Raw genomic sequence first — 7,287 nt, 5'->3', positions numbered from 1 at the left:
CTAGTTAGCAGCAAACCTAAGTCCCTGCAGTATTGGCGCTGCAAAGGGAGACCATCGCCAAACAATGGTAACTTCGCTGAATAAATTTTCCTTTAAAGGCGTGTAAGTGTGGCAGGTTCCTTAACCCAGGGAAGGCCTTAGCCAGGCGTAGTTGGCAATACCTCCTACGACGACTACCAGTGCAACGTGAGGAATTGTGCTCTTTGCTCAGGTTGGTCCTCACTTCGACTTCCTGCTTAACCTTGTGCAACGTGTGGAATTGTGCTCTTTGCTCAGTTTGGACCTCACCTCGACCTCCTGCTTAAGCTAGAGAGCCGACAATTGTGAGCTTCCGGATGGCACGCTGAGCAGAACGTTTACCTCAATGCAGGATGCTTTTCCTCACTGAATCCAAGTGGCTCAGCACATGAGACTGGCTCGGACTGCCTTCGTGAGTGTTGGCAAGCTGGGGCACTGTATTTTTCCAAGGAAGAGAAAAGTGTGTCACCTTGGAGTCTACATCCCAAAAAGTGTTACGAATGGCCTAAACGGATGCCTGTTTCTCAGCAGGCCGGGAGGAGACGTGTGGTCTTGAGTTCAGGTGCATGGCAAACAGTGCGGAGGCCAGAGTTCTGTGAGAGCTGACAGCTCTCCTCGCTCTCCATTTAAGCCCCCAGACGGTAGAGACCTCATGGAAACTGTGGCAGGCAGAACTTGCCCAGTGGAAATTTAGTCACTACACTGAGGCCAAGGGTCGCCTTGCGGATTCCCAGGACAAACGTGGGCTGTAGGATTCTCTCTCCTCCAGAGTTGCAAAAGCCCTGCTTCTCAGGCTAGAATACTCACTTCCTACACAGGTGTAGGGGCAGAGGAGAGATGTTGGGCAATAGGAGGGTCTTGCAAGCAGCCCCTAAGAAACCGGGATCCAAGCTTGCAAAGGGAAAAGGCTGCTTCTGTATGCAGGGTCAGCTAGCCTAGTTAGCAGCAAACCTAAGTCTCTGCAGTATTGGCGCTGCAAAGGGAGACCATCGCAAAACACTGGGAACTTCGCTGAATAAATTTTCCTTTAAAGGCGTCTAAGTGTGGCAGGTTCCTTTATCCAGGGAAGGCCTTAGCCAGGCGTAGTTGGCAATTCCTCTTACGACAACTACCAGTGCAACGTGAGGAATTGTGCTCTTTGCTCAGGTTTTTCCTCACTTCGACTTCCTGCTTAACCTTGTGCAAAGTGTGGAATTGTGCTCTTTGCTCAGTTTGTACCTCACCTCGACCTCCTGCTTTACCTAGAGAGCCCACAAGTGTGAGCTTCCAGATGGCACGCTGAGCAGAACGTCTTATCTAGAAAATGGAGGCAAAGTACCGATTTCATAGGGTTGTGGTGAAGATAAAATGGGAGAACCGATGCAAGGAAGTAAGACCCACGAATGGCCCATTAGAGCTTTACAATTTTTAAGGCTATTTGCGTGATTGTTGGATTCAGGAAGATTTTGGTGTCAGATCGACTTAGGTTCAACCACCACTCAACGGCTCCCCCAGTTGCCTGTTTTTAAGCTGGTCACTTCCTCAAGCCTGACTTCTCATCTACAGCCTCTAAACCTTGGGCAGTGAGCAGCTGGTCTTCTCTCCTACCTCTCCCAGTGTCCTCCCTGGTTCTCTTAGACTTTCAGTTAAGTCAGCCCCTGAACATGTCCTGACTCAGAATCATGGACTTGCCACATTAGAAATGATGTTTGTTCTGCACTAACTCACAGAGGATTGCCTTCTGATGGAAGGGAGCCACTGGGAAGAGGGGCAGACGTTGCTTAGCAAGGAGATGCATGTTAAAATGATCTAGAGAAGTTTAAAAAACACCCACAGGAAGGGGCAGTTCAGACCAATTAATCAGGACCTCTGGGAGTGGGACCAGTGCCACACACGGGATGCCAACCTGTGTGACCATTCTCAGAAAGGCATGGAACATATTTTTACTTAGAAAGTGCTAGATGATGGCTAGTCAGGAAACTTTGTCTCCTTACCTCTGTTCTCATGGCTTCCAAAGTTCTGACAATGTGGCCTACCACCAGAACACCAGGTGAGAATTGAGAGGTTTGGGATTTCTAATACCCTGTCTGGTATTTTCATCATAAGTGTCTTTGCTGTAGATATCTTTGCCACAAACATTTCTGCCAAATAACAAATAAGGCAATTTCACCTTAAAAGTTAAAGTAGCAGTAAATAAAATGTGTGTAGATCCATGGCAATACTGCACAAATAACTGATTTTATTCTGTGGGTTGTACCTTAGCACTTGTCTTCCAAGTCTTTTGTTCATAGCGTTTTATACATATATTTTTTCAATTTGTTGTCTTCTCATTTGTCATTATACTTTTTTCTTTATCACTAAAATGTCTTCCTTCCTTAAGAGAGGCATCAGTTTCCAAACACTAGGATGCATGTTTATGCATCCTGAGCTCTGTGTTGCATCATGAAATCTTCTACAGTGTTTGTTCTTTGCATATTGTCACATGTCCATTGATAAGACATTCCAAAGTTCTATGGGGAATGTGGGTTCAACCCTGTACCTTCAAGATCCTTGGCCTCTTTCTCCTCTAGTGTAGTGTGTTTCAAAATAAACCAACTCGATTTCTTAATCTGAAAAATGGGGGAGGAAATATCCTCACCACAAGAGCTGCAAGAACAAAGCATGATAACAGATATACACATGGAAGGAGCGACAGAGCCTGGCCCTGATGGAAGCCTGGCTGTGCTAGAAGCGCAGGACACGCCCTCTTCTGAACAGCACTCGGTGCAGACATCTCAGCGCAGCCAAGTGGTGAGCACATGGCCCAGGACTTATGTGCTTCCCAAACTGCTGGACACACTCTGCGAACTGTGAAATCAAGTTATTGGGATGTGACCAGCCTAAAAAAAAACATTAAAGTACTTATCCAGTTAAGGGGAAGAATTGTTCTCAGGAACTTTTGATTTACAGTGTGTGCGTGTGTGTGTGTGTGTGTGTGTGTGTGTGTGTGTGTGTGTGTTGGGAGGAAGGTGAGGAAGGTAATGGACTGAGATCCGAAAACCCTTTATTACTGTGGAGAATGGAAAATAACCTTTGGAAGCCCCTGGAATTGATACGAAATAAACTTTTTACGGGGCTGGCAGAGGAGCAACACAGAGAAGAGACTGATGAAGGGCTACCGGGAATGTAGGCGGAGAACTGGGAGAGGGGCTCCTGTGGGCGCAGGAGGGCAAGGGCTGGAGGGCGGGCACCAGGCGGGCCTGGACCATGTACCCTAAGGTAGCAAGGGGCAGGGGCGACCGGGGCCAGGGACCAGCGACCAGGCCAACCCACGGAGCCTCACCACTGACCCTGAGAGCGCAGACTACATGCCCCATCCGCTCTCGCTAGCCCAACTCGGGGTGGGGGTGGGGCGCAGGCCCCGCCCCGCAGGCCCCGCCCCCTCAACGGGGCCCTCCCACACCGGGCCCCTGGGTTGATGGGCCTGCTGTCCTTACAACCACTCCCCGGTTACCTGAAGTCTTTTTCAGGGAGTCGGTTTGGCAATATGGTGGGAAAAGCTGCCCCAGGGCTGCGTCTCACGGGTCTCCTGGCCAGGAAGCCCTTGCCTGTGGCATGCAGGTGGCCTCCTGGGTTTCAGGCAGGTGTGGAGGGCAGGTGTTGGTGTGACACAAGACCTTATCTCTTTGGAGAGCTCTTTTGGAAAGATGCAGTGTACCTTAGCATATCAAAGGCTCCTGTGTTTACTTGAAAATACAACTTTTTAACAGAAAACCTCATTCCTCTTTTTCATGTGATAGCAATTGACATCTCTGGCAAGCAAATTAATGACCCCCCTAAGATGTCCCTATCTGAACCCTGGAACCTGTGAATATGTTAGTTTATACAGCAAAGAGGAAATTATCTAGGTGGGCCCAATGGAATCACAAAGGTCCTCAAATGTGTTAGAAGGAGTCAGATGGTCAGAGTCAGAGAAGGAGATGTGAGGATGGAAGCAAGGTCAGAAAGAGAGATCTGCAGATTCAATTCTGCTGGCTTTGAAGATGCAGAAATGGAGAAATGGGCCTCAAAGCCAGAAAAGGCAAGGAAATGGCCCTCTGGAGCCTCCAGAAGGGAATACAGCCCTGCTAACACCTTGATTTAGCCTAGTGAGATCAATGTCACACTCCTGACCTACAGAACTATAAGATAATTTGTGTTGTTTTTAACCACTAAGTTTGTGGTAATTTGTTACAGCAGCAACAAGAAACTAAAGCAACATCCTACATGAGGAAAACACTGGTCTACAGCATACTCCTGATCTACCTAATGTCTCAGTCAAAAAGGCAAACAGACGCCAGGCCTGTGTGCTTCTGAATAAAGTCATATGGTAATTCTATTTTTTGTTTTTTTGTTTTTTTTTTTTTTGTGGTACGCGGGCCTCTCACCGTTGCGACCTCTCCCGCTGTGGAGCACAGGCTCCGGACGCGCAGGCCCAGCGGCCATGGCTCACAGGCCCAGCTGTTCCGCGGCATGTGGGGTCCTCCCGGACTGGGACACGAACCCGTGTCCCCTGCATCGGCAGGCGGACTCTCAACCACTGCGCCACCAGGGAAACCCTGCACACACTTTTGTGTGTGTGTTTTTAAGTATTTGTATAGTTTTACCAGGTACCATTTCTTTACACGATCACGTGCTCTTTTTCCTGTAAAACACAAACAACTAAGGAGAGAAAAGAAGTGCAGAACACAGTGGAGGTGTGTGGATCAAGAGTGGCATACATGAAAAGGTTTGGGGGAGTCCTCATTCAGCTGTGGGGGCCACATGAGCCAACATGGTGATCCATCTGTTATATTTCCACTGGGAGCTTCCCTTACTAAGCCATGTTGTGCTCCTTTGTTGGAAGACATGATATTCATGGTTCTGCAAAGGCACTGTGACCCACATAAGCATGGTGGTAACTGATGAAACTGCTCCCCTGGGCAGCCCACCTGGGCAAGAGAGCAGATGTGAGAATCCAGGTGTCATGCTCTCCCATGGACACTCCCTTACAGACTGACAGTATGTCGTCTAGGCCTCCAACTTCTTACCTCAACTTGAGGAACACTGGACACTCAACCTCAAGCTAAGATGGAAAATAGGACCAGGTACAAAGCCCAATATGAAAAGTTTCTGGTAGTGAGAGTTTTTCAGCACTGGCCAAAACCACAAAAGGAAGTGGTAAAAATCCACTTCCACAGATCTCAGTAGCAATAAGATAGAGCTTTGCCTGCTGGGACTCTCAGACCTGTGTGTGAGGTGCATCATCCCCACAGACACCCTCTACTGTGTTGTGGAACCAGCTGCTGCAGCTGTTGTGGACAGAAGGTCAGGAGCATGTGCTCACTATTTCTACAATGTTAGCTAGCTTTACCATATCCCCGTCTTCCTCATCCTATGATGTTTTTTAACATCACTGAAAAACAAACAAAAAAAAAGGTTGTCAATGAAACAGTGTGTGCTAATGCAAACAAACAAAAAAGGTAAAAGTAATAAGTAAAATCTACTGAATGACATTTGATTAGAGCAGAGTCCTTTTATAATGATGTGTTCTCCAGGCTAACATGTCCCTGGCTTTCCCTATATCCACCAACTTTATAGAGGAAAAAAGAGGGACCAGATAATGTAGAAATATGACAGGACTAGTATCCCCACTTTTAGTAGTAGTCTCTTACTTTTTCTAGGTATAAGGCAGATGTGCGCAGGATGCTGGGGCAGCTGCAGCCAAATTTGGATGCTGAGACTGTCACCTAGCATCTGTGCTATTTGCTTCTAAGAGTTCCCCCAGAGTTGGTGTTTTGATCCAGGCGGTTAATTCCAAAGAATATTTATCTTAACACTTAATTTGGGGTAAGAGTCTTTATAAGGAAAGAAACAATCTTTTTCATTCTTGTGAATAAATTCTTGCTAGTCTGTCATCTCTAACCCCTTGGTTTTCTGGCTGGTGTCTGCTGCTTAGAGCCCTGCCAGAGCTGGAGGCCCAGCACTTGCTCAGTGCAGCTCCTGGCCATTTGTAGCCTTGCTGACCCAGCACAGGGCTCAGAGGCAAAGCCACAAAGAGGTTGTGTCCCCGAAGTACCTCTGCTGATTAGAGGCCTATCTAAATTTAGTTTATTAAACAGAACCAATGTTCCAAGCAAAAATGTAGTTCCTCTACTCTCCTGTGTTCCCTGGCCGGTAATGTGTGTGATCCTGGAGGTGATGAGTTGATTACGGAGACTTTGATGAAAAGTATGTTATGTTAATAGTTTGGTATTAATTTTTTTTATTAATTTATTTATTTTTGGCTGTATTGGGTCTTCGTTGCTGCTCGCAGGCTTTCTCTAGTTGCGGCGAGCGGGGGCTACTCTTCATTGCGGCGCGCAGGCTGCTTACTGCTGCGGCTTCTCTTGTTGTGGAACATGGGCTCCAGACACGTGGTCTTCAGTAGTTGTGGCGTATGGGCTCAGTAGTTGTGGCTCGTGGGCTCTAGAGCATAGGCTCAGCAGTTGCGGTGTGCAGGCTTAGTTGCTCCGCAGCATGTGGGATCTTCCCGGACAAGGACTCGAACCTGTGTCCCCAGCATTGGCAGGCGGATTCTTAACCATTGTGCCACCAGGGAAGTCCCAGTATTAATCTTTATATGCATTAAGAAACTATAACTAGCCCAGCAATCCCACTACTGGGCATATACCCAGAGAAAACCATAATTCAAAAAGACACATGCACCCCAATGTTCACTGCAGAACTATTTACAATAGCCAGGACATGGAAGCAACCTAAATGCCCATCAACAGATGAATGGATAAAGAAGATGTGGCACATATATACAATGGAATATTACTCGACCATAAAAAGGAACGAAATTGGGTCATTTGTAGAGACGTGGATGGACCTAGAGACTGTCATACAGAGTGAAGTAAGTCAGAAAGAGAAAAACAAATATCGTATATTAATGCATATATGTGGAATCTAGAAAAATGGTACAGATGAACTGGTTTTCAGGGCAGAAATAGAGACACAGATGTAGAGAACAAACGTATGGACACCAAGGGGGGAAAGTGGAGGTGGGGTGGAGGTGGTGTGATGAATTGGGAGATTGGGATTGACACATATACACTAATATGTATAAAATTGATAACTAATAAGAACCTGCTGTATAAAAAAATAAAATAAAATTTAAATATAAGAAAAAGAAAATATAACTAGCAAAATATTACTATTATAGAAAGAATGATTAGATTCAAAGTCAAATCAGAGAAAACTGTTAAGAAAAATAGAATTAAAACATAGATAGCCATGACAAACACGACG

Source organism: Monodon monoceros, unplaced genomic scaffold (assembly GCF_005190385.1).
Source record: "Monodon monoceros isolate NGI ecotype Baffin Bay Population unplaced genomic scaffold, NGI_Narwhal_1 Super_Scaffold_16, whole genome shotgun sequence".
NCBI lineage: Eukaryota > Metazoa > Chordata > Mammalia > Artiodactyla > Monodontidae > Monodon > Monodon monoceros.
This window is presented reverse-complemented; position numbering follows the sequence as displayed.